Here is a 25,561-nt window from a genome sequence, read left to right as displayed (position 1 = left end):
TGTTTCCTGTTTCTAACTAAGTTGTGTGTTTAGTTGTGTATTGTGTGTTATAAAGTGAGTTATAAAGTGTATCAGTGTTTCAGTGATTAAAGTGTCACCTTCAAGTACTGAAACATTAATATAACATGAACCACACCCCCATATAGTGGTAGTAGTACTATCAAGTACTACATGAGCAGATGAATAGAATCAACTTTTTGGGAGACTGATATTACAAATCCAACTCTGCGTTATGCAATCAGTACTGCTATGAAAACTCCAGCTCCTACTACATATAATCCTGGTTATAACTTAACATAGTCACCTCTAGTAGTCATAGTCTTTTATTACATCTACTACAGGGGTACTACTCCATTTACAATATTTTTTACTACAATTACTGGTAATATTGCTGAATTTAACTAGGTGCCAGTGCAACAAAATGATCCCTTTAAGTTTCAAATACTGTTCAAAGTCTGTTTGTCAGTACAAAATGCCCTTCACATGTTCAAATGACTGCTGTTAGGAATAAAATTATTACATAAAGCTGTTTTTATTATTTTTATATACAAATTCCTGTGTGCTCATTAAAGAGTTCGCACTCTGTGTTTTTGAGGGTCAAAAGCTTCATCAGTGCTATAACTGAATTGAATTATTGTGATGTGATGCAGTAGCGCAGACGGTTTTGCAACATGCTTACATATTATAACTAGTTAACAGCCAGGATGATATTTTCTTGGCCAAGGGAGTCCTGACAGAATGTCCCAAACTTAGATAATAAAGAGAATCAATTTGCATACAGGCCTTGTAGAGGTGTGGATGATGCAGTGGTCACTCTGTTGAACTTCCTTTATCGCCATCTTGATGGCGCCAAAGCTCATGCTCGGCTTTTATTTATCGATTTTTCTTCTGCTTTTAATACTATCCAGCCACATCTTTTAGTGGACAAGCTTCTTAACCAATTTAAACTTAATTTTAATCTCGTTGGTTGGATCTTAGACTTCTTAACTGATAGATCACAGTGTGTGAGAATAAACGGCTGTTTTTCCAAACAGCTGAACTCTTCCACTGGCTCACCACAAGGTTGTTGTCTCTCTCCTCTTTTGTATATTTTGTACACTAATGACTGTCGCAGCACACAGGCCAATAGGCATTTCATCAAATACGCAGATGACACAGTCATTGTAAGCCTCCTTCATGGTGAAGAGGATTCCCATGGGCCTGTTGTGGAGGAGTTTGTTTCATGGTGTGATCAGTCCTTCTTAATGATTAACACCTTGAAAACCAAGGACATGGTTATTGATTTCAGGAAGTCATCCCCTCATCCTGCGCATACAGTGGTAAATGGTGCAGCCATTGAAATGGTGGATAGTTACAAGTACTTGGGGGTTGTTCTTGATAAGACCCTGTCCTTTGAGTTACATCTTGCTGCTACAGTGAAAAAGGCCCAACAAAGACTGTACTTTTTAAGGAGGTTGAGAGGTTTTAAGGTTTCATCTGAAATGATGACTCTCTTTTATAAAAGTTTTATTGAATCTGTTTTAACTTTCTGTATCATTGCTTGGTACGGTAGTATGTCCATGGATAATAAGACCAGACTTAACAATCTGGTTAAAGTGGCGGGCAAGATTTCAGGGAGGTCTCAGGTCCAGCTTGTGGACTTTTATAACAGGCAGGTGCTGAGGAAGGCAACTTCTGTCCTGTTGTGTTCAGATCATCCTCCCTTTAATGATTTTCAACTGCTTCCATCAGGTCGTCGTTATAAAATGACTGCAGTGAAGACAAAGCGACACAAATTGTCGTTTGTACCTAGTGCTATTATCTTAATTAACAACACTAAATTGTAAGTGTTGTTGCCATTGCACATTGCACTTTTTTCGATGGAAAATCTAGGTTGTTTTATCAGGCTTATATTATATTATAGTATTTTTTTTAATGAGTGTACGTGATGTGTTGGTTGTATGTTTGTTGTTCGTTTTGACATACTGCGAATCAATTTCCCGTCAGGGACAATAAAGTTACCATTGACCATTGACCATCAGTAGGATAATATTAATGATGAGGGCTAGTCAGGGAGGTGTTTTCTCTCTCTGTCTTATTCCAGGAAAAGGTGCGGATATGAGGCGAGGTTGGACATGAATGTGAATGGAGAGAAGACTCGTAGGGAGACAGCAGGACTGTCACGTTGTATAAAACTGTACGGCCCAATCCAGGCTCATCCTTTTGTGTGAAGACAGATGGCTGATTTCACACAGAGGTCCAGTGCTGTAACCTGTAAGTTCAACTGCTGAAGCAAATTCAATATTTTAAACCACAGACGTTCTCCTGTACTTCCTTCTGAAAATAAAAAACAAGAACACGGCACAGCTTAAAGTTTTATTAAAGGATAAAACAAACAAATAAAAAAAAAAACAAAGCACAAAAAAAATCTATCTCTACATAAATTTAAAGTTTTACATAATAACTGTACAGGTATTTTCTAATGATGTTTATCCTGACTTAGTCAGCTTTGTGTTGTAGAGAACAAAAATATATACATATTTCAGTTTTTAGTTTAATGTAAACCAATTATTAACCAATTAAAATGAGTCTGACAGCAACAATAATAAATGATGAGAAAAACAATATATCCCATCCCCAACGTTTGATGAAAGGCAAAGAAATCTTTCGGTGATGTCTTGTTGGTTCAGCTGGAAATCTACGCCATAATTTGGATCCTCTTATCCTGAAAGACAAGACAGTTGCTCAGTATAGGGAAGTAGTAATACTGTAGCGGTACTTTTAAGAAGTGTGGGTAGTGACAGTGTGCTGTAGTATTAGCAGCAGATTGATTATTAAAAGAAGTTATTTGGAAATCATGTTTTGAAGTCTCAACATTTGTGTTTTGGGTCCTGTTATGTATTCTGTTCAAACACTAATAATACTACAAGCTCTAAGCCTGAGGTGAGTCCTGTACAGCTATGGGGGGAGTTATAGACATCAAAACAGTTTTTTTAGAGCAGACTGTAAACATGTTTATTTATCCTGTAAATGCGAATAAAACGTGAAACTTGTCACCTTAAAGTGATTATTGTTATCAAAGATTAAGTGAGCAGTAAATCGCTTTATCAGAGATGTCTATGTGATCTGACATCTTTTAACAACCAGAGGAGTCGCCTCCTGCTGGTCAATAGAAGGAATACAGCCACGAAAGATTCGGCCTCACTTTTAAGAATTGTTGCCATTTGTGACCATATGACCATAAGTAGTCACAACACCACAGACTGAAAGTAGAATTAGCAGAACATAAATGCAGACTTAGCAATAATGCCATATAAATAATATCAGTTCAGTTAGTCAAGATTTATGTTTCTGAAATTAAAAGAAAAAAATAAAAGCATAGTTTCCAATGTTTTTACTTTCTTTTTACAAGTTGTTGTTTACACGTGATTCTAAGAGAGTTTTAGTATTTTGTAAAACATTTATGAAGTGCAATACTTAATTCAGGTCTCATGGTAGTAACTAGTAGTTTCAGCAACAATATTGCAGCATTAGCACCCACAGTTTACTTCCTTTCTCCCCTCACCCCCAACTGGCCATGGCAGATGGCTGCCCCTCCCACAGCCTAGTTCTGTTTGAGGTTTCTTCCTGTTAAAAGGAAGTTTTTCCTTCCTACTGTTGCATAAGTGCTTCCTCGCAGGGGGTCATATGATTTTTTTGAGTTTTATCTGTTTTTTGTAATGATGTAGATTCTTTATATCAGCGGTCCCCGGTACCGGTCCGTGAGTCGTTTGGTACCGGCCGCGAGAGTTGAGGCTCGGGTGTGAAATGTGTGGTTTTCAGGGTTTTTATCGGTTTTCAGCGTTATTTTGTTATCGTTTTTATCGTTAACTCGGTTTTCCTGGGTCTTTTCACGTGTGCTATGAATAAATCTTCTTTTTTTTCAGTACTAGTTTTATTTTGTTGTATTTATCCACGACACCTTAAAGGCTGGTCTGTGAAAATATTGTCGGGCATAAACTGGTCCGTGGCGCAAAAAAGGTTGGGGACCGCTGCTTTATATTACAATATTATGAGTGCCTTGAGGCAGCCGTTGTTGTGATTTGGCATAATATGAATAAAACTGAGTTAAAAATTAAACTGAAGAATCAGCATTGGTTTGCTTACCTGCTCAGCTACAGTGTTATAGAATTCTCATAGATGTGATTCGACGGATCATCCAGCTGTGTGCTGCTGTTTTTCTTCCTCAAGCACAGCAGTGTGAAAACCCCACCTGTCAACAGATCTCTAAGTCACTTTACCTCCAAACTCACAGCTTCAGAAGCAGTCTTAAGATTAATGAATGAAAACGCTTTGCTCTAGAAGTGAAACTCCTAACAGTGTTGTGCATCCAATCAGCAGCAAATTAAAGTTCATTACCATCAACGAATATTAAACTAAAAAGATAAAAGTGAAAATATTGAACTAAAATAAAAACTAGAACTTAAAGGACATTTTTTCAGAAGTATGGACAAACTAAAACCCTGAATTGTATAACTGAAATTGTATAACTGAAAACAAAAGCTTATTTATATATTTACAATATAAAAACAAGACAGAACATTTTCAAACAATAAAAATTATACAGACCAAAAACTCTCTGGAAACTAACTGAAACTAAACTGAAAGTTAAAAAACAAATTCTAAAAATAAAATAAACCTAAGTGTGGTGTCTTTTATATGTAAAGGTAAATATTTGGATTGGTACAAATATATATATGATAAGTAAATCACTATGTTTGGTTTGAATTTGAAGGATCTGGCTGTGGATATTTCTTGTTAAGATCATAAAGTCTTTCAAAGTTATTGACAACAAAATCTATACACTGACCCATTATTAGAATGATGACAGTGGCAACAAAGACAGAGATGATGATGATGAAGAACTGACTCAGGATGCAGTTGTTCTGTGGGTTGTTGTTGTCAGACAGCGTGGCATCTGAAAAAGGACAAAGATGAAATTTAAAAGTTGATGATGAAAAGCTGAAACTGTGATAAAGTAAACACATACAGTTTACACTTGAAGTCCCAAACGTTTATCCTCAAATATTAGACAAAAATGTAGATGATAAAGAAATAGTCATTTCTTTAAAATAGAAAATATTATTTTGGTTTGCTTTTTTTAACAGCTTCAGTAGACAAACTGATCAAATAATGTTTCTAAAACTTGCACAGACACTGCCATGTACAAAATAGTTTTGTTGCAAAAAACTGAAACGATAAGGGCCACACACACAGGTGTAGTAATATAGAGACCAGAGATAGTGGAAGACCATGAAAATATGGCAACATCGTGATAATGAGTAAAGTGACCAATGATGATGTGGATGAGTGTCAAGTTAAACTTATAAAACCTTTAAGGCAAATTGTCTGAAGACAAGTGATGGACACAGCAGCGATCACCAGCGATCACTTCATTTCTCACAGTGAAATATATCTCAAACTCCAGCTGCAGGAATAATCCACACATCCATCTACCTCCCCTATAAACACTGTCGTTTTCTTTGTGGAAAATAAAGACAAGATCCTCCATGACTCAAAAAGTGTTTTGGTGGCCCCCCTCCCTTATTCATTTCATATTTATATTCATTTTCTACATATTCTTTATGTTCAATTTGTGCCCATAATGTGGCATCCCACTTATTCCCAGCTTGGCTATTAAGGCCCCAAAAGTCCCTAGCAATTCCTATCCAGCCTTGGTCGCATATATAGCAACTCTGGATCTATCTCTGTGTCATTCCACTGGAAATACACTCATACTTACTTTTGCTGATCAGTTTTCTAAGGATCTCTATTTCATCTTACCTTCTATTTTTCTAACCTCAATTGCTCAGCACGACAAACCACTGGTTTGTAACTGTCCAGCATGCATCACATGTATGAAAAGCTTTATGTTCAGCTCTAGGGGCTCAAGTGAGCTTGTCTTCCACCTTCCACCCCCAGATACAACACAGACGAACTCAGCGAATTAATCTGGAGCCGTGAACAACAGTGGTTTGGATCACCTGTCCTTGAAGGAAAATGTTTTCTCCGGGTCACAAAAGACATGTATACTCCCATGAACCCTGAATATCCGTGAGAGGATATGTTGGGAGTGTGTTTGGAGGACCCAGGTGCGGACACAGGCGAGCAGACGGAATTAACTCCAACAAAAGGCGAGCCTTTATTTCGGCTGGTATACGTGGAACATTAATCAAAGCGAAAAAAAAAAAATAGACTGTGAAACTACTACTTGAAACTCAACTAAGACACTGTGACGACTCTGAACTGACTGATTTCTATGATGAGGAGAAGATACACAGACGACGTCATGAGGAACAAATGGAAACACACAGATTAAATACACACAAGGTGATTAGATTAGATTAGATTAGATTAGATTAGATTAGATTAGATGAAACTTTATTAATCCCTCGGGTGGGTTCCTCCGGGAAATTCAGTTTCCAGTAGCAAAGCACCGAAAGAAGTTGCATGTTACAGATATGATGATGTGATGATGAGGGGGAGGGAAACACATGTGCAAACAGCTGACACAAATTAACATGATGACACCAGGAGAAAGTGGAACTAAAATAATGAACACAGAACACAAGACCTCTTCAAAGTAAAAACGCAAGCATGGAGACTTAGACACGACAACACCAGCTTACCAGACCTGAAACACCTGACAGACAAGAAATGAAACCAAACAGAAAAACAAGGAGACAGATGATAAATAATGGCTAACCTTAACCTCAACTAAAACCTAAATAAGAATAACACACAAACTATAATCACAAACCTAACATGAAAGTCTCAACAATACAAAATAAAATTCTCAATGCCGAGTCAGAGACCCAGCCTGTGACAGGATAACAGGTTGGTCGAGCGTTCCATGACCAATACGAAAACCTTAATCCAAGTTTGGACTAATTAATAAATTCTCCTTTCCCATAACCACAACCCTAGTCCAGAAGAACTATCTTCATGTGACATTGTAAAGGAAAGTCAACCAAGACAGGGCTACAACATCTAGGATGGAATTCAGGGTAATTATCATCCACCCTATGGGCCCTCCCACCGAGGAGGTTCGAACTATCTCAGTGAGCTTGTTGTGCAAGTAGTCCCCCTCATCTCCAGACTCTACCTGTTAATGTAATTGAAGAAGTGTTGAAATTATTCATTACACCACCCAACTATATCCTTAGTTGAACTTAGCAGTGCCCCACTTGCAGTGTACTCTGTGTGAGTAGAGCATGCCAGACCTGTCCACCACAACCACCTGATGACAGAAGAGGATGACAATTCAGCTCCTCTCTTTATGCAGGTATAGAAAACACACAGCTGCAAATCTGATGATGAAATTACAAAATCAATCATCAGTCTGCAACCTAGGATGTCCTCGTCCTGCGTGCACTTATGAGCACCTTCACACCTTCTGAAAACAAACAACATTCAGGACCCATTCGTCAACCTGAGGGTTCAGGGATACATTCTTGTCGTCAACCAGAGAAAAAAATATAAATACATACAGGCTGCAAGCCGGAGAACAGCCCAACAGTCCTGTGGGTCATGGCAGGCCTGGCTCCGGGGTGGGACCCAGAGCCAGGTACCCAGTAACCCTATCACAGCAACAAAACAACAGCAACAACAATAATAATAATATAATCCACAGCAATAAAAAACAAACAAACAAACAAAACAAAATACCAAATAATAAAGGATAAACAACTTCAAACTCCCAAACAAATCCCTAAAACCGTGATAAGGTCAAGCAAAACTGAGATACATACTTGACACGAGGCGAAAAGTCTCCACGAAATGAATGCTGCCATTTCTCTTCCTGCCACAGAAGTAAAGCCCGCAGTCCTCTGTTGTGAAGTTTTTTATTATGAGTCTGTTTCCCAAGATTAAAAATTTGGTTTCAAAATCAGGAGAGCAGTAAGTAGAGTCTGTCGGAGAAAAACTGCGGCCAATACATCCTCTGAGCTGACTGTGGATCTCCATATACCAGTGTATGTCTGAACTCCTGTTGGTACAGGTTAGAGTGACATTTGTTCCCAGCTCCCCTTTGGCCTTTATGTTCACGGCCTCTGTGCAGAGCAGAACCACCAAAAGGATCATCCACAGGAGAACCATGATCGGCTTCAGCATCCAAAATAAAATGGAATCGCCTCAAAGCAGCACAGCTCTGATGGGACTGACAGAGAAGTGCTCTGCACTTTCCATTTCCTTCACATAGTGATTATGTTGCATGCAACATCTAATGCCAAACCACAGTTACCAAAAAGGAAATCAAACTTGACCTTGAGCCTACACTCAGCTCAGTTAACTCAGTCTCTAGTTACGACACAAGCGGCAGCAATGATGGACATGAGCAGTACATGACATGACGTCAGACCAGCAGAGAAAGTACTGACTCTACTGTAGGTAAAGACAGTACTGGTAATGTATGTTTTATAGTAACAAAAGAAGTAGCATAGAAGGAAAGTCTAAACAAAGGTCCTCACTTCATTATTTCCTTCTTGATCCGTAGTTATTATAGTTATTATAATTAACTAAAATCAAACAAAAAAATAGTAATTCTAACAGAATGTTTTGTCCAAAAAATTAAAGACTTTAAAAAAAGAAGAAACAATACTGAACATACTATATAGTGTCGAGTGTATGTATATAAATCAAATGAAATTTAATAAAGAGGAAATGCCCAATTGTCGTCTTTTTGAATGGTAGAAAATGTCAGCTCAATAAGCATCTGGTACATTTATGCTGATAATGTTTTGGACAAAGGCACATTTTTGCAGTTTTCCTTTTGTACAACACCACAGTAGATTTTAAATTAAACAATTAAGGTTAAATTAAAGTGCAGACTTTAAACTTCAAATCCGGGGGTTTACAAAAATGTGCGAATTACAAAACTTCAAGTCAATATTAACTCCACTTTGAAGGAAAATTGTAAAGTGTAAATTTTCTGAATACAACAAATAGAGAAATTATAAATATATCACAAAAGGTGAAAATACTGGCATAACTACAAGCAGTGCCCGTTTATTTAAGGTCACCTTAAATAGTCCCATATTTCACTCTGGCTTGAAAGTGTCTATAAGTCCGTTAAAATTTTCAGTTGATCACTATTTAATGTTATACGAATTTGTGGCAATATCCAATTTATTACTGACTACTACGCACCCATGTTTATAATACTGTATTTTTGTTTTATAAGTAATTCAAGTTTAGGAGTAGGGTAGGGGTGAAAAAACACATTTCCTGAATGCCACTGACGTTTGAACTGCTCTGGGCCATGGATGAATGTTTGGCTGAACATCAACTCTGGTGACTCTTGTAAGTATTATATCTAAATGACATAAAGTGTTGAGTTTGGATTGTAATATCTGTGTTGAACTTCCACCCTTCACAAATACCACCCTCAACTTTATTATAAAAAAATATTTTAAAAAAGGGGCAACAAGGAAACCAATTGTGGAAACTAGCTCAAACTAAACTGACTGTCTTGAAAAAAAAAATCCAACCCAACATTCTATAAAAATTAACATTAATGAAAAAACACATAATTTGACAACAACAGCAGCCAGAGATTGATTATTAAAGAAGAACTTGGTCAATTCTGTTAAAGTCTCAACAATAACAGTTTGGTCATTGTATATTGTATGCCCACCACAGCTCTAAGCCTGAATTGATACAATGACACTCCACCCCCACCCCCCAACATACAGCTGTCATGATGAGGGAAATGGCTATAGTGGCTAAAACCACTGTTTTGTACTAGGATGTCAATTTGTTTAATTTTGCTGTTAAGGTGTTAAGTTTTAAAATTGGAGTCTTTGTGGCTGAATAATATTTGGAGCCAGCTTGAAGTGCACTTTAGAGGAACTGCAGTTATTGTCACTGTTTCAGGATTGAAGGTTGGCACCTATCAAGAATGTAATTCTCTTTGGCTAGTGACGTGTCAAACACGGATACCTCTGTTACTCTCTCCCTCTTTGGACTGACAATCATACACAAATAGATTGTATTTAATTAGAAAAATTACATTAATATGAAAAAAAACTATTAAGAGCACTAATAAAAATGTCCTCTCTCAGTGTACTTTCAACTAAAAGGCAAATAACCAAACCGCATAAACATCTAATAAAAGATATAACTATTGAAACACTGATCCAACATTATCCTTTATTGACAGATCATTTGTTCTTACACTTTTACCTGAATGCGGCTCCTGGGTTTAATATCTGCACATATGACAAAATAAGCAGCTTCTCTCATTCCATTTCAAACAGGACAGTGGTAACAACAGCAGGCTTTAAGTTTTAGATTTTAAATAGGCTGTATATATTTCAATGGGAGCAACAGGACAATGCAATGTCGCTGAATTTACTACAGAGCAGGACGGATTGTAGGGTAGCAAACATTGTCAGAAAACAAGTTTTCAACACTGCAGGTTACCTGGGTTTTTCAGCTAAAAAGAAACATGGTCTGACTCCTACCTAACTTTATAAAAAATAACTAAAGGTTAAATGCAGCTAATATGTCCTACTTTAAGCCAGGCACTTACACCTGCGCTCTGCTGCGTCTCAGCCACCATCGCTATGGCAGCAAGAGCGCTAGAGCCAGAGTAGGGGAGAGGTGAGCTGGAACAAACCATTTTGGGGTTGGGAGGGGGGGGGGGGGGGTTATTGTGATGGACTGAGCAGTGAAGGAAACTTAGGCACAGGTTAAAGTCCAAAAAAATTATTTTTTATTTAACCCAAAAAACATAATTGGTTAACTCGTGCAAAAAGAATCAAAATCTTGGGCCCATAAAAGAGGTCAAAATAACAAACCTCTACTCAAAGTTGACAACACAACTGATAACTTAACCAAACTGACCTCACTTAATGAGACAAAGGGGAAACTTAAATAGTGGCTGATCAGCCCACAAAAACAGGAGAAGGGGTAAAACACACAGTACCTAACAAAACCAAACATAATGAACTCCAATCCCCCCCCCCATGGTCCTGAGTTATGGCATGAACCAATTTGTAGTCTTCCTCTAAAGCTCGCTCCGCCCCTTTTCCACCTCTTGGCTCCTTAATCAAGGGACTGGAACAGCTGCAACTACGGTAACTCAGAAAACAGAAAATTAATCATACATAACAGTGTAAACTAAAATGTGCGCACTTATTTTAGAATGCAGTGTTATGTGGATATGTGAATTAACTCTAAACCAAAACCAGTTATTTATTGTCCTGTAAATAAATTCCTATATATAAAGAAAGAAATGTGAATACAATGTTACTTATAAGCCTCTACACTAACATGGTGGGTATTACCACTGTGTGGCTGTAAGTGCAGCCATCACAGTTATCTATACTTTGTTGTTAAAATGTTACGTCTCAATTAAGTACTGCATGCTTTTTAAGAAATCTTTGGGGGTGCTTTGATCCATTTTGCCCCAAAATGGGCTAAAATCGCCCCTGTTTCAGAGCCAAGTTCAATGTGTCTCATCTGATCAAGTGGCAACATCTTGTGTCTGAAAGCTGTTAATATAATATAATATAATATTAATATAACCAAGATGGCGGCGCGTGAACAACGCGAGGCTCAGTGTCTCTCCAGAATCTGCTATTTAGCGGTTTTTTATCTACTTGTAACCGGATTATTCGTCCAGAATTGCTGTGCGTTGCTGACCTACAGCAGACAAGAGCTTCTGGACATCTGGACTCACAACTCCAACAGTTTTATCGCCGATCTCCGACTCATCCCAGAGATCTCCAGAACACCGGAGGCTGCCCACTCTCCCCGGCCGGGCGGAAGTGCACGCAGACGGCGCCGAGATCGTAAACAAAGGCGAGGTAGGCGCGGAGGGCTACGGGCTAAGCTAAAGCTAACACCACACCGGCTGCCTTTACCCAGTATTTTTCTCGCCAATGTCCGTTCTCTGGCAAACAAAATGGATGAGATACGGCTCTCCATCACTAACAACAGACGGATTATGGACTCAAATGTCATGTTTTTCACCGAAACATGGCTGAACAACAGCTGCCCGGACAATGCTATCGAGTTAGCAGGACGCCACACACACCGAGCCGACAGGCTAGCAGATGACTCCGGCAAGACCAGAGGTGGAGGTTTGTGCATTTATATTAACAATGCTTGGTGCATGAACTCCACTACTACTGAGAGTCACTGCTCACCTAATGCGGAGTTTTTAATGGTCAAATGCAGACCTTATTATCTCCCCAGAGAACTCACCTCTATCATACTCACTGCCGTGTATATCCCCCCCGACGCTAATGCTAGGTTGGCCATGAAAGAACTTTCTGCAGCCATTAACAAACACCAGAATAAACACCCCGAGGCTGCTTTTATTGTTGCTGGCGACTTCAACCACACCAACTTAAAGACAGTCCTCCCCAGATTCCACCAACATGTCTCCTGCCACACCAGAGGAGACAAGACTTTAGACCATGTGTATTCCAACCTGGCTGGAGCCTACAAAGCCACACCCCTCCCCCACATTGGACAATCGGACCATCTCTCCCTGTTCCTCACACCTCGGTATTCACCACTCATCCAACGTGAGAAACCTGCTGTGAGGACAATTAAAGTGTGGCCAGAGGGGACAGACGCAGTGCTCCAGGACAGATTTAAAAACACAGACTGGAATATGTTCACCCACACAGACCTGGACCAGTACGCCTCATCTGTACTGGATTACATCTCCGAAACCACAGACAGTGTCACCACCCAGAAACGGATCACCATGTACCCCAACCAGAAGCCTTGGATGAACCGGGATGTTCGTCTCCTCCTGAAGGCCCGCAACACCGCCTTTAGGTCAGGAGATGCACACGCCTACAGTACAGCCAGGGCTAATCTAAAGAAGGGCATCAAAAAAGCCAAACACCATTACAAAAAGAAGGTAGAAGAACACTTCTCCAACTCCAACCCCCGACGCATGTGGCAAGGACTCCAGACCATCACAGACTACAGGACCACCAAACCCTCCCCCGCATCCTCTGATGTCTCCTTCCTCAACGAGCTCAACAACTTTTATGCTCGTTTTGAGCGAGGGAACCCCACAACCAAAGCAGACATGACGCCAGACCACCAACCTCTGACTCTCTCCCCCACCGATGTAGGAGCGGTGCTGAGCAGGATCAATGTCCACAAGGCTGCAGGCCCTGATGGCATCCCCGGGCGTGTTCTCAGAGCGTGTTCTGGGGAGCTTGCAGGAGTGCTCACAGACATATTCAATCTGTCCTTGGCCCACGCTGTGGTACCGGCCTGCTTCAAATCCACCTCCATCGTCCCGATACCCAAAAACTCCAACCCATCTTGCCTCAATGATTACCGCCCAGTAGCACTCACCCCCATCATCACTAAGTGCTTAGAGCGACTGGTCCTAGCACACTTCAAATCCTGTCTCCCCCCCACCCTGGACCCCCACCAATTCGCATACCGCCAGAACAGGAGCACAGAGGATGCAGTCTCCATCGCACTGCACTCTGTCCTCTCACACCTGGACAACAACAACACCTACGCCAGAATGCTGTTTATAGACTTCAGTTCAGCATTCAATACAATCCACCCCTCACAACTCATCAGGAAACTGACAGACCTGGGCATCAGTTCCCTCATCTGCAAATGGTTACTGGACTTCCTGACCAACCGCCCCCAACATGTCCGGCTGGATAACCACTGCTCATCTACCATCACAATGAACACCGGTGTACCACAAGGCTGTGTGATGAGCCCTTTCCTCTACTCCCTCTTCACCCACGACTGCAGACCTGCTGATGGTTCCAACACCATCATTAAGTTTGCAGATGACACCACGGTGATTGGCCTCATCAGTGACAACGATGAGGCCGCCTACAGGGAGGAGGTGGATCGTCTGGCTGAGTGGTGCGACAGAAACAACCTGCTGCTTAACACCGAGAAGACCAAGGAGCTCATCGTGGACTACAGGAGGAATGCTGACCCACATCCACCCATCCACATTAAGGGGACGGCTGTGGAGCGTGTGAGCAGCTTCAAGTTCCTGGGAGTCCACATCTCCGAGGATCTCACCTGGACGACCAACTGCTCCAAGCTGGTCAAGAAGGCTCACCAGCGCCTCTTCTTCTTGAGGACTCTGAGGAAGAACCACCTGTCCTCAGACATCCTGGTGAACTTCTATCGCTGCACCATCGAGAGCATCCTGACCAACTGTATAACAGTCTGGTACGGGAACTGCTCTGCCTCGGACCGGAAGGCGTTGCAGAGGGTCGTGAAAACTGCCCAGCGCATCGCCGGAGCACCACTTCCTGCCATAAAAGACATCTACAGGAAGCGGTGTCTGAAAAGGGCTGGGAAAATCATCAAAGACCCCAGTCACCCATCGCATGGACTCTTCACCCTCCTGCCCTCTGGGAGGCGCTACAGGAGCCTCCGGACTAAGACCACCAGGTACCGGAACAGCTTCTTCCCCACAGCTGTCAGACTCCTGAACTCTGCCTCCTGACATCTGACCCACGTTAAACTCATGGACTGAACATACACACACCCACAATGGACAACTGTACCCTCAAACACACAATAATAACATGGACTGAACCACCACTCACAACCACTAGCACTTTATATAGCCTCTGTAGAAACTATCTACACCCTCACTTATCTTAACTGCACTACTGTATAGCTCTGTGTAAATAATCATTCTGTACATTCGATAATCTTTAATCCTACAACTGTTTACAACTTGCATAGTTCCCATTTCTGTATAGCTGTATATCTCAGATTCTGTAAAGTTATTTATTTCATATTCTGTATAGTTTTTCATATTTATATCCTGTTCATAGCCTGTACATAGCTTGTACTCACTACAGCCTGTACATACTTATAGTTATAGAATATTCACAACATACTTCATACCGTGTACATTATAACATACCATAATAGACCCATTTCTGTAATATACTCACATATCTATATTATTGCTAATATATATTGTAATATATCTATATCACTAAAGCACTTCTGGATGGATGCAAACTGCATTTCGTTGCCCTGTACCTGTGCATGTGCAATGACAATAAAGTTGAATTCTATTCTATTCTATTCTATTCTATTAATGCAGAGAAACTCAACCATTTTGACAACTTTAACTATAAACATTAAGTTAAAATGTGAAATGATAAGACACTTCAAGTAGTGTAGCACTACACCTGCATGAACCTTATACTTCTATATATGCTACAGTTCATAGTGAGCCTTATTATTACTGCCGCTATCACTTTATCTAATGTGACCTTTACTGCATCTATTACTAGGTTAATACTTAATTTCCTGTAGCTTTTAGAAATCCTCCTACTATCCATGTTGTTGTCCATAACAACGGACTATCCAGTAGTTACTGCTATGACTGTAAAATGTCTATTAAAACTACAAATACTGAAACTATTAAATCAGAAAGATTGTCAGTCTGTCCAATTAGATGGGGTAATACTGTCTTCTTCGATACAAAATCTACTTATTTGTAAACATGACTACAGGAGCTATCTGTAACATACACATATACATTTACAGAGTAATGCACCATAAGGGATCAATTTATATCTCGAAGGGTCTGAGGGGACTTCAGACACTCTTAGTTGTTGACGTGAGTTTTGAATGGAAAGTTTTGAATAATTACCACATGAAAATAGTTCCCATTTTCCCTGCTTTATTTTTTCAGTTTGGAGCAGAAACAAGCATCAGCATTTTTACTTAAAATTTCCAGTTCTGTCTAGAATTATAAGTACTGCTGTTCTACAGCTACTCCATTTAGCACTGCCACTATTAGCACAAACATAACCATTACTACATCTATTGCTAGGTCACTACTACAATTATTACTATCTGAATTTTTAGCTGTAAATATGTTTTTACTTCTGCCATTGCTATTAGTCTTCTACTACTAGCTGTTACTCTATATAGTATTCTGTAAAATGCCTGTTACTATTACAAATATTACTACTGCCTCACATTACTGCCAAAACTGCAAACAGCCTGCCTTCAAATCTCAGCTTTATAGGGTTTCAAAGTTTCCTACTCAAAATGTGTGAATAGCTTTGGCCTATATCATTTTCATATAAATTTAAAGGTTTGCATCATATATTTTCTAACAGTGCTGAATATACATTAACGTGATGCAATGTATTTGCTACAGAAAAGAAACATGCATTAATATTTTTATTCTTCTAGTTAAATGTTAGCCAATTAAAAGTTACCATAACAACAGCAAATGTTGAGAAAATCTCTCTCTCTCCAACTTCTGATGAAGGTTAAAGTAGTCTTTTGAGTTTTCAGTGATGTTTTGCTGGATGAGACTTGATTGCCTTACCACTTAAATAGAATAGAAGTAATGAGTACAAGGGAGACACAGCACTGTGGTAGTATTTTAAAGTGGACATGAAACATTAAATGCATAAAGGCCATTGAGCCCCGACGAGTTTTTAAAGCATGTTTAGCACCAACTTTCACTCTGTCAGGACTAGGGATGGGTATTGATAAGATTTTCACGATTCCATTTTCGATTCTGTTTAACGATTCGATTCTTTATCGATTCTCTTATCGATTCTTTTTTTTTAAAAAAGGAGAACACTAAGGTCGATTAGCTTAGAACTTTGTTTTATATCTTCTCTTTGAACAAGATAGAAATTTAGGAGTAACATGGCCTTACAAACCCAACAGTGAGATCTTAAGAGATCCAGCCTACGGCTCTTCAATGGGGTGTCACAGGGTCCCCAGGAAAAAAAACTTGTAAATGTAAAATAATAAAATAAATATTCTTCTGTAGCAATAACAAAGTATAACATAAATTATTCTGTAGCAATTACACAAGAATATCCAGTAATGTCCCTGCCTACAATTAAACACATTCACCTACCGAAAATTGGGGGCATCTGCTGGCAAATGGGTGCAAGCCTTTTACCACAAACTTAGTCACTGCTCGGTGACATTAGTCTATCGTGGCCTGAAAGGAGACGCTACCGGTAGACTGCAGCGAGAACTGCCAGCATCTGAGCCAGACTCTGTCTGTCTCATCATGGTCACCTAAATGCACAGTAATGGTTTTGTAATAAGGCAGATCGCGCTAACATAATATGCACTGTTAGTTGATTATTTACCTGCCGCATTAACGGGAGAGGACGTGCAAACGTTACCACTGCTGCTGGGTTGAGATTCACGAGTCCGGAGCGGAATTAAAAACACGACATTCATTTAAGGTTATCGCGTGTTTTGTGAGCAAATGCTTTTGCATATTCATAGTGTTGCCTCCTTTAAATGAAATATCCATTTTGCAAGTATTGCAAGTTGCCCTGTTGCCATCCGTTTTCGTAAAGTATAATCAAACTTTTTAGCGTTTGAGCCGCCATGTTTCCTGCCAGGTAAATGACGCTCCGCAATGTGATGACGTCATTCGGGGCGACTGGAATCGATAAGGGAATCGTTTGCAAAAATGGCAAAGAATTCCAAGGAATTGAAACGGTGGGAACCGGTTCTCAACAAGAACCGGTTTTTGATACCCATCCCTAGTCAGGACAGAACATTACATTACCGGGTTGGTTGGTTGGTGGCTGATTACATAACACTTACATTAGGTTATTTTAGCTAACAAGTAACAAAAACTATAACTCAGTCGAATATAAGGAGACTAACATTAAAAATCGGTTTAAGCGGTCAGTTTTGTGCTACCCTGGTTAAAACAGTTTATGTTAAAATCAAGGATTTACTGCCAACTTTCACTCTCTGTGTCATAAGCAGTAAGTGGTTTGGCGTTGTTTGGCTAGCAGCACTAAAACAGGAAAATTTACCTGTTAGCCATAATGTGCAATTTATAAATGAGAACTAGAGTCTGTTTGAATCTCCAGATCAACAATTTGGAGTCCAAAACTCCAGATTTTCCTCAACAGATTGATGCTTCAAGCCAACAACTATGGGCTCAAATTGTGGTCATAAATATTTTGTACTTGTAAATCAGGATTTGTATGTGTAAAAAGAATTTGAAGAATGACTACACCACAGACTGTTTTCCTTCCTGGTGATGAAAGAAAACGCTGGGCTGGGATGTAAAAGGGCATTTATTCCCTTCAAGGACCTGAAGCTCCATAAAGCACCCCTCCAATAGCCAAACCCATCTGTTCTGTGATTGGATAGATTTGTGATTGACATGACATTGGCCAATCAGATAGAAGGAAGAAAAATAGGGTCAAAATTCGTACTTGTAACTTGAAACTTGAGTGCAGAGTTTCACACGTATTTTTTGGCTAAGTCGACATACATATCTTTTTTACACATACAAATCCTGATTTACAAGTACAAAATATTTATGAACCCAATTTGAGCCCATAAACAAGCTACACATTAAGCTAGCAAAGCAGTTGGGAAAATGTGATCAGAGCTATTTTATGGATTAAATAATTTATCTTTTCCTAAACACAACACAGCTTTATAACACAGCTTACTACATTTGTATCACACCGCAAACACAACTACTATCGAAATCCTGATATCCGTCAGCATATCCACATCTTTTTCACTTCTGTTTGGGCTTCACTTTTTTCGCTTCTAATATGAAGTAATTCAGCCAGTAAGATGAGAAAAAAAAGTCACCAAAAAATGTTCCATCTCTTCCTCCGAACCTCCATTTTTTGTGTTTTTTTCCCCTTTTCACAGAAATTGACCTAATTTCCCTGCAGACATTCTGATGGGATGTTTGTGGTGTGATTAACATGTAGCAACCTGTTTTGTTGTAAACTGTTTGAATTTTCTTTGGAAAAGACAGATTATCGTATTGCATAAAATACCTTATCACATCAGCTGATTGCCACTTGCAGGGAAGTTTCCCTGTGAGTATCCTCTCACTGTGTGTCTAACACAGGGGGAAATAAGCTATGGAGATCAAAAATGGATTGTGTAGTAGCTCCTAAACATCTTTATTTTGCATGTAAAGGTTTGACAATTTAACTTGGGAGTCTATAGAACTGAGTGACTTTTGCAGCCTGCCTTAAATAGACATTAGATGAACTTCTGTTTTTGGCACTGTTACACGTCATTTGTCAGCCACAGAGGTTGATCTCAAGTCTGGAGTTTCATCATCAGTAACTTCCTTTTAAGACTGAATGAAACAGTGCTGAACCTCGTTGAGGACATTATTCATTCCAACGATGATTGAAACTAAAAATGAAGATCATGAACTAATCATGAAAGTGTTTACAGAGCTCATAAATCAAGTAAACAGTCTTTTTTTCATAGACATGTATGCAGTACACCAGACTTTACAAGCAGCGTAATCGCCCCCTGACATCAAAGAAAATGCAGGTTTAAGGACTTCATTTTCAGACATAGGGGCTATATAAACACGCACACTAGCAACAGAAGCAGCAATAACTGTACCCAATGTCACACCTGACATTAGGCCCATTATTAAGCATTCAGTGTTTTTAATAATGAAAAAAGACATCACATTTTCACTTCGTCATTGTGACTCTGTACTTGAAAACTTTTGGAGTCATTTCAAGGGACAGTGGGTAATTCAGGTCTGATAGTGACAAGAACAATTATCCTTCACAGTATCAGTTTTGTCAGTAACAGCAGTGGTTGAATTACCTTGACAGCGTGCAGTGTCACTACATTCTTATAGATGGGAGCTGAAGGATCTTCCAGCTGTTTGCTTCTGTTGTTCCTCCTCAAACACAGTGGTATCAACACTCCGCCTGCCAACAGATTACAAAGTCACTCCACTTTCAAACTCACAATCTCACAGATAAACATTTCATCACAAATGTATGAAAACAATCTGTTTTGAAACCCAAGCTGCTGCCAGCAGATCATATTCAGTAGGACAAGCTTGTTACAGTCCACCAAAACTGGTTGTAAAAACTACACATTACTGTGTAGTTTTTAAAAACTTGACAGCAGAGGACCACCAGTGGTCAGAGGCCCCGGTGGCGCCAGCGTCTGGCAGCCCGCCTCTGTCAGTGCACCCCAGGGCAGCTGTGGCTACAATGTAGCTTGCCATCACCAGCGTGTGAATGTGTGTGTGAATGGGTGAATGACTGAATGTAGTGTAAAGCGTTTTGGGGTCCTTAGGGACCAAGTAAGTGCAATACAAACCTCAGCCGCAGCTTCCTACGTCGAAGGAACATTGGTCATTGTGCCAAAGGGCAAAAATAAGTCATAGCGCATGTACCTACTGTAATATCCAAATCCATGCATTATGCACAGCAGTCATGATATTAGGGCAAATAGTGCAGGTTAAAGCTGAGCTTAAGATTGAGCCTAACTTGTTATTAACCACACATTTCAATGTTTGTCATTGAACTAGATTTATTAGAAGAAGGAGCTGGATTATATATTATTTATGAATGAGTATGCCTGTTATTGGAATTAAGTATGTGTTGTCATTGGTGAATACTGGGACTTCTCTTGGAGTGGCTGTCAGTATTTAGTAATCAGACCAAAGATTCTGCTAAAGCTATCTACAACACAATTTATGCACTCATCCAGGAATAGAACCATCAGGCCAACAGAGACGGATATATATATAAGATGATCGTGATACTGAACTGACACATGGTGTTGTCATTCTGTGGGTTGTTGGTCACCAGATCTGTTTATGAGAAAAAGAAAAAAAAGGGTTAGGGTAGGAAAAAGAAACCTTACAATTTTGCAAATCAGCCACAATGAAGAAACTTCTCTTTTTCGAAAACTGTTGTACTTCTTTAAAAGAGTTACATAGTACTCAAAGTTTCAAGAGGCTTTTTCATTTGTTCTTAGTTTCACAGGAGAGATGAACTAATCCTGGCATTTGTCAAAATTGTGTCAAAGCTGTTGGTGTAGCTCCGATATTTCATCATATATATATATATATATATATATATATATATATATATATATATATATATATATATATATATATATATATATATATTAGGGGTGCAACGATACTCGTATCGATATTGAACCGTTCGATACAGTGCTTTCGGTTTGGTACGCATATGTATCGAACAATACAAAATTTTTAATTTATTTTATCAACTTTCCTTCTGACGATGCCGTCTGTGTTGAGCGCTCAGTGGATCTGCGTTCGACTACTCCGCATAGCTCCACTGAGCTAGCAAGACAGAAGCTAAGCTCGTTGCAACATGGCAAATTGAACCTCCCCCACCCTCATTCAGATCTGGCGTTTGGAACTATTTTGGTCTTCATGTGAAGTATGACCCTGAAGGTAAGCGAGTCATGGGCAAAAGTAAAACAGTATGTTGGATGTGCCACGCAATGCTCAATTACATTGGTGGGAAATAGTGTGTTAGCGCAGTTTGCTCATTAATGTGTTGGCCGTCCAGCCCCACGCACGGGGCGATCCGCGGTAGCTCGTTAACGGAGATTTGCCGTGTTGTGGCGTTAACGTCATTTCAGATTAACGCTGACAGCACTAGTGGGAACACAACGAATATGACTGCACAAAGACAAGTGGAAGCAGACAAAAACAACAAGCACGCATGCTACAAACTTTACCCGAGTCATTTAGACAGCTGTTAGCACATGATTCTCCTTATGGGGACCTGATATGTTTAATATGCTGCTGAGAGTATAGCCCAGAAGAAGCATATAATATAATAATATAGCTTTTATTTTGGAAAGAGCCATTTCTCTGTAATAAACTTTCTTTTCCAAAGATGAGTGATTTCTCGATCAGATAGATTTATTTTTTTTATTACTTTGTTGTTTCAGCAACATTAAATTTAAAAACTGTACATTTGAGTTAAAAGATGTTTATAATTTTAATAAATGACAAATTAAAAAAAGCATGAACTGTTTTTTGTATCAAAAAAATATAGAACCGTGACACCAAAATGTTGAACCAAACCAAACCGTGTATATATGTATAGTCTGATTTGTCATAACTTTTCCGTTTTGTGGTAAGCTTTTCTTTGGCTGTCACTTCTTCACCCTGACCTGTCTTATTTGGCTCAGCAGAACTAAAATATATATCCTGCTGCTTTTACACACGCACTCACATAAGCTCAGCGATTCTCTGCGTGATCAACCTCTCACATGTTTAAGCTTGCTGCGGGAGATTTCACTTGTCATGTTTGCATAGTAAGCTAACATTGATAAGACGATGTCAGAGGAATTGGTGCACAAATTATCGTCACTCACCAATCAGTGCTGTCGATCTCTATACACAGTTCGCACGATTGCAAAGTGAAAGCAAAAAACAAGCGCCAATTCAAACGCGATTTCAATATGTCACATATTGACAGTGGCTCACCAATGCCAATGACATAATTACCCAGCTACATTTCCGAAAGAATGCAAAAGCATTGACATATATTTTTCCTTCCTACGATAGCCCGATGGGCAGGGCAGAGATAGATTTTGGTAGCCTGACTGGAAAAATCGCTAGCCCCGGGACGTCGGGCTAGCGATTTTGCGAGCCCTGTATCTGATTGAGGAATCACTCATCTTTGGAAAAGAGAGTTTATTACAGAGAAATGGCTCCTTCCAAAATAAAAGCTATACTATGTGCTTCTTCTGGGCTATATTCTCAGCAGCATATTAAACATATCAGGTCCCCATAAGGAGAATCCTGTGCTAACGGCTGTCTAAATGACTCGGGTAAAGTTTGTAGCATGCGTGCTTGTTGTTTGTCGGCGTAAATGTGCAGTCATATTCGTTGTGTTCCCACTAGTGCTTTCAGGTTAATCTCGTTGAAATGACGTTAACGCCACAACACGGCAAATCTCCGTTAACGAGCTACCACGGATCGCCCCGTGCGTGGGGCTGGACGGCCAACACATTAATGAGCTAACTGCGCTAACACACTAGCTCCCACCAATGTAATTGAGCATTGCGTGGCACATCCAACATACTGTTTTACTTTAATCCATGACGCGCTTACCTTCAGGGTCATACGTCACATGAAAACCAAAATAGTTCCAAACGCCAGATCTGAATGAGGGTGGGGGAGGTTCAATTTGCCATGTTGCAAGGAGAGCTTAACTTCTGTATTGCTAGCTTGCCCTGCGCTCAGTGAATCTGCGTTCGACAACTCCCCCTAGGCTGCACTGTCGAGGGCAGATTCACTGAGCGCTCAACACAGACAGCATCTTCAGACGGAAAGTGATAAAATAATAAAAAATTTTGTCTTGTTCGAACATAGCGTACCCGAACCGAAAGCACGTACGGAACGGCTTCATATCGATACCAGTATCGTTGCCCCCTATAGATTTAAAAAAAAATGACGGCAGAGATATCAGTTGCTGCAAAGCCTCCTAATATCTAGTCTGATATATAGATGGGTTATATCTATAAGACCCCAATATTGAGATATATACATTTAGTGTATGTCTATACTATCTATCATATATTATATCCTATTAATACACCAGCACGCCCGCCGTGTGCGGTTTATCCTTCAAGCTCCAGGGTCCTCTACCAGAGGGCGGTGACCCAGCGAGCTGCTCCAGCAGAGGAGTCCTGTGCCGACAGTAGATCTACTGTTCCCAGGACCTGCTGCTCTTCTGCAGACAGTGAGGATGCGCTCCGAATGTTGTTCCCGGGATCTGCTGGAGCCACTCGCCTAGCTTGGGAGTCACCGCACCTAGTGCTCCGATTACCACGGGGACCACCGTTACCTTCACCCCTCCACATCCTCTCGAGCTCTTCTCTGAGCCCTTGGTATTTCTCCAGCTTCTCGTGTTCCTTCTTCCTGATATTGCTGTCATTCGGAACCGCTACATCAATCACTACGGCCGTCTGCTTCTGTTTGTCTACCACCACTATGTCCGGTTGGTTAGCCACCACCATTTTGTCCGTCTGTATCTGGAAGTCCCACAGGATCTTAGCTCGGTCATTCTCCACCACCCTTGGGGGCATCTCCCATTTTGACCTCGGGACTTCCAGGTTATACTCGGCACAGATGTTCCTGTACACTATGCCGGCCACTTGGTTATGGCGTTCCATGTATGCCTTGCCTGCTAGCATCTTGCACCCTGCTGTTATGTGCTGGATTGTCTCTGAGGCATCTTTACACAGCCTGCACCTGGGGTCTTGCCTGGTGTGATAGACCCCAGCCTCTATGGATCTTGTGCTCAGAGCTTGTTCTTGTGCTGCCATGATTAGTGCCTCTGTGCTGTCTTTCAGTCCAGCTTTGTCCAGCCACTGGTAGGATTTCTGGATATCAGCCACCTCCTCTATCTGCCGGTGGTACATACCGTGCAGGGGCCTGTCCTTCCATGATGGTTCCTCGTCTCCCTCCTCTTTCTTGGGTTTCTGCTGCCTGAGGTATTCACTGAGCACTCGGTCAGTTGGGGCCATCTTCCCAATGTATTCTTGGATGTTCGATGTCTCATCCTGGACTGTGGTGCTGACACTCACCAGTCCCCGGCCCCCTTCCTTCCGCTTAGCGTACAGCCTCAGGGTGCTGGACTTCGGGGTGAAACCCTCCATGCATGGTAAGGAGCTTTCTTGTCTTTATGTCAGTGGCTTCTATCTCCTCCTTTGGCCAGCCTATTACCCCAGCAGGGTACCTGATCACGGGCAGGGCGTAGGTGTTGATGGCCCGGATCTTGTTCTTACCATTCAGCTGACTCCTCAGGACTTGCCTGACCCTCTGCAGGTACTTGGTGGTTGCAGCTTTTCTAGCGGCCTCTTCATATATATATATATATATATATATATATATATATATATATATATATATATATATATTGAATATAATGAAATCACAATTCCAAGTTAAGTTGCATAATTATCAAGGTGGAGGTTGACTGTTTTTTAAATGAGATATTTTTTCTGTTACTTTTAGCTAGAGCATCGTATTTCTATATTTCTAAAGTTTTAAAATAAATGTTTAGGCGTACAAAGTTTAATATTTACATCCAAATGAATCCAGTATGATATGGAAACACTTCAAACAAACAAAAAAACATTAACAAACTAGAAATAACTGTTTATTTTGTAAAGATTGCTGCTCAGCAGCAAGATTATAAAAACCACTGTACTAGGCTGTAACTAGATCATGATGAATGAATGCAGGCACAAAAAGGATTCAAAATACAACATAAGCTTAACAAAAAGAAGAAGAAGAACAACAACAATAATGAACCTTATTATTATCATTATTATTATTATTATTATTATTATTATTATTATTATTATTATTATATGCGTGCAAAATCTTTGAAAGCTACCTGAGACCAATGTGGAAAGTTTCCACAAACAGATTACTGCCATTTTTATGCCACAGAAGTAAAGCCTGCAGTCCTCTGCTGTCAAGTTTTTAATCATGAGTTTGTTTCCCAGGATTGAAAATTTGGTTTCAAAATCAGGAGTGCAGTAGGTAGAGCTTGCTGAGGAATAACAACTAATACCTGCTCTGAACTGACTGTAGATCTCCATGTACCAGTATGTGTCTGGTGTCTGATTGGAGCTGGTTAGAGTGACATTAGTCCCCAGCTCTCCTCTGACCTCGGTCACCTTCTCGGCCTCTGCACAGAGCAGAACCACCAACAGGATCATCCACAGGAGAACCATGATCAGCTTCAGCATC

General features: G+C 40.2%; 1 long non-coding RNA gene across 1 annotated transcript; it reads right to left on the bottom strand.

Moving 5' to 3' along the window:
• Nucleotides 1-2,363: 2,363 nt before the first annotated feature.
• LOC120746371 lies at nt 2,364-20,727 on the bottom strand. Its single transcript, XR_005698836.1, has 4 exons — nt 19,612-20,727; nt 4,829-4,936; nt 4,126-4,231; nt 2,364-2,704 (listed from the first exon to the last, which is right to left on the bottom strand). It is a non-coding gene; the product is annotated as an uncharacterized LOC120746371 (long non-coding RNA).
• Nucleotides 20,728-25,561: the final 4,834 nt, after the last annotated feature.

The sequence above is a fragment of the Simochromis diagramma genome, unplaced genomic scaffold (assembly GCF_900408965.1).
Source record: "Simochromis diagramma unplaced genomic scaffold, fSimDia1.1 OVJJ01000107.1, whole genome shotgun sequence".
In the NCBI taxonomy this organism is placed as follows: domain Eukaryota; kingdom Metazoa; phylum Chordata; class Actinopteri; order Cichliformes; family Cichlidae; genus Simochromis; species Simochromis diagramma.
This window is presented reverse-complemented; position numbering and strand designations above follow the sequence as displayed.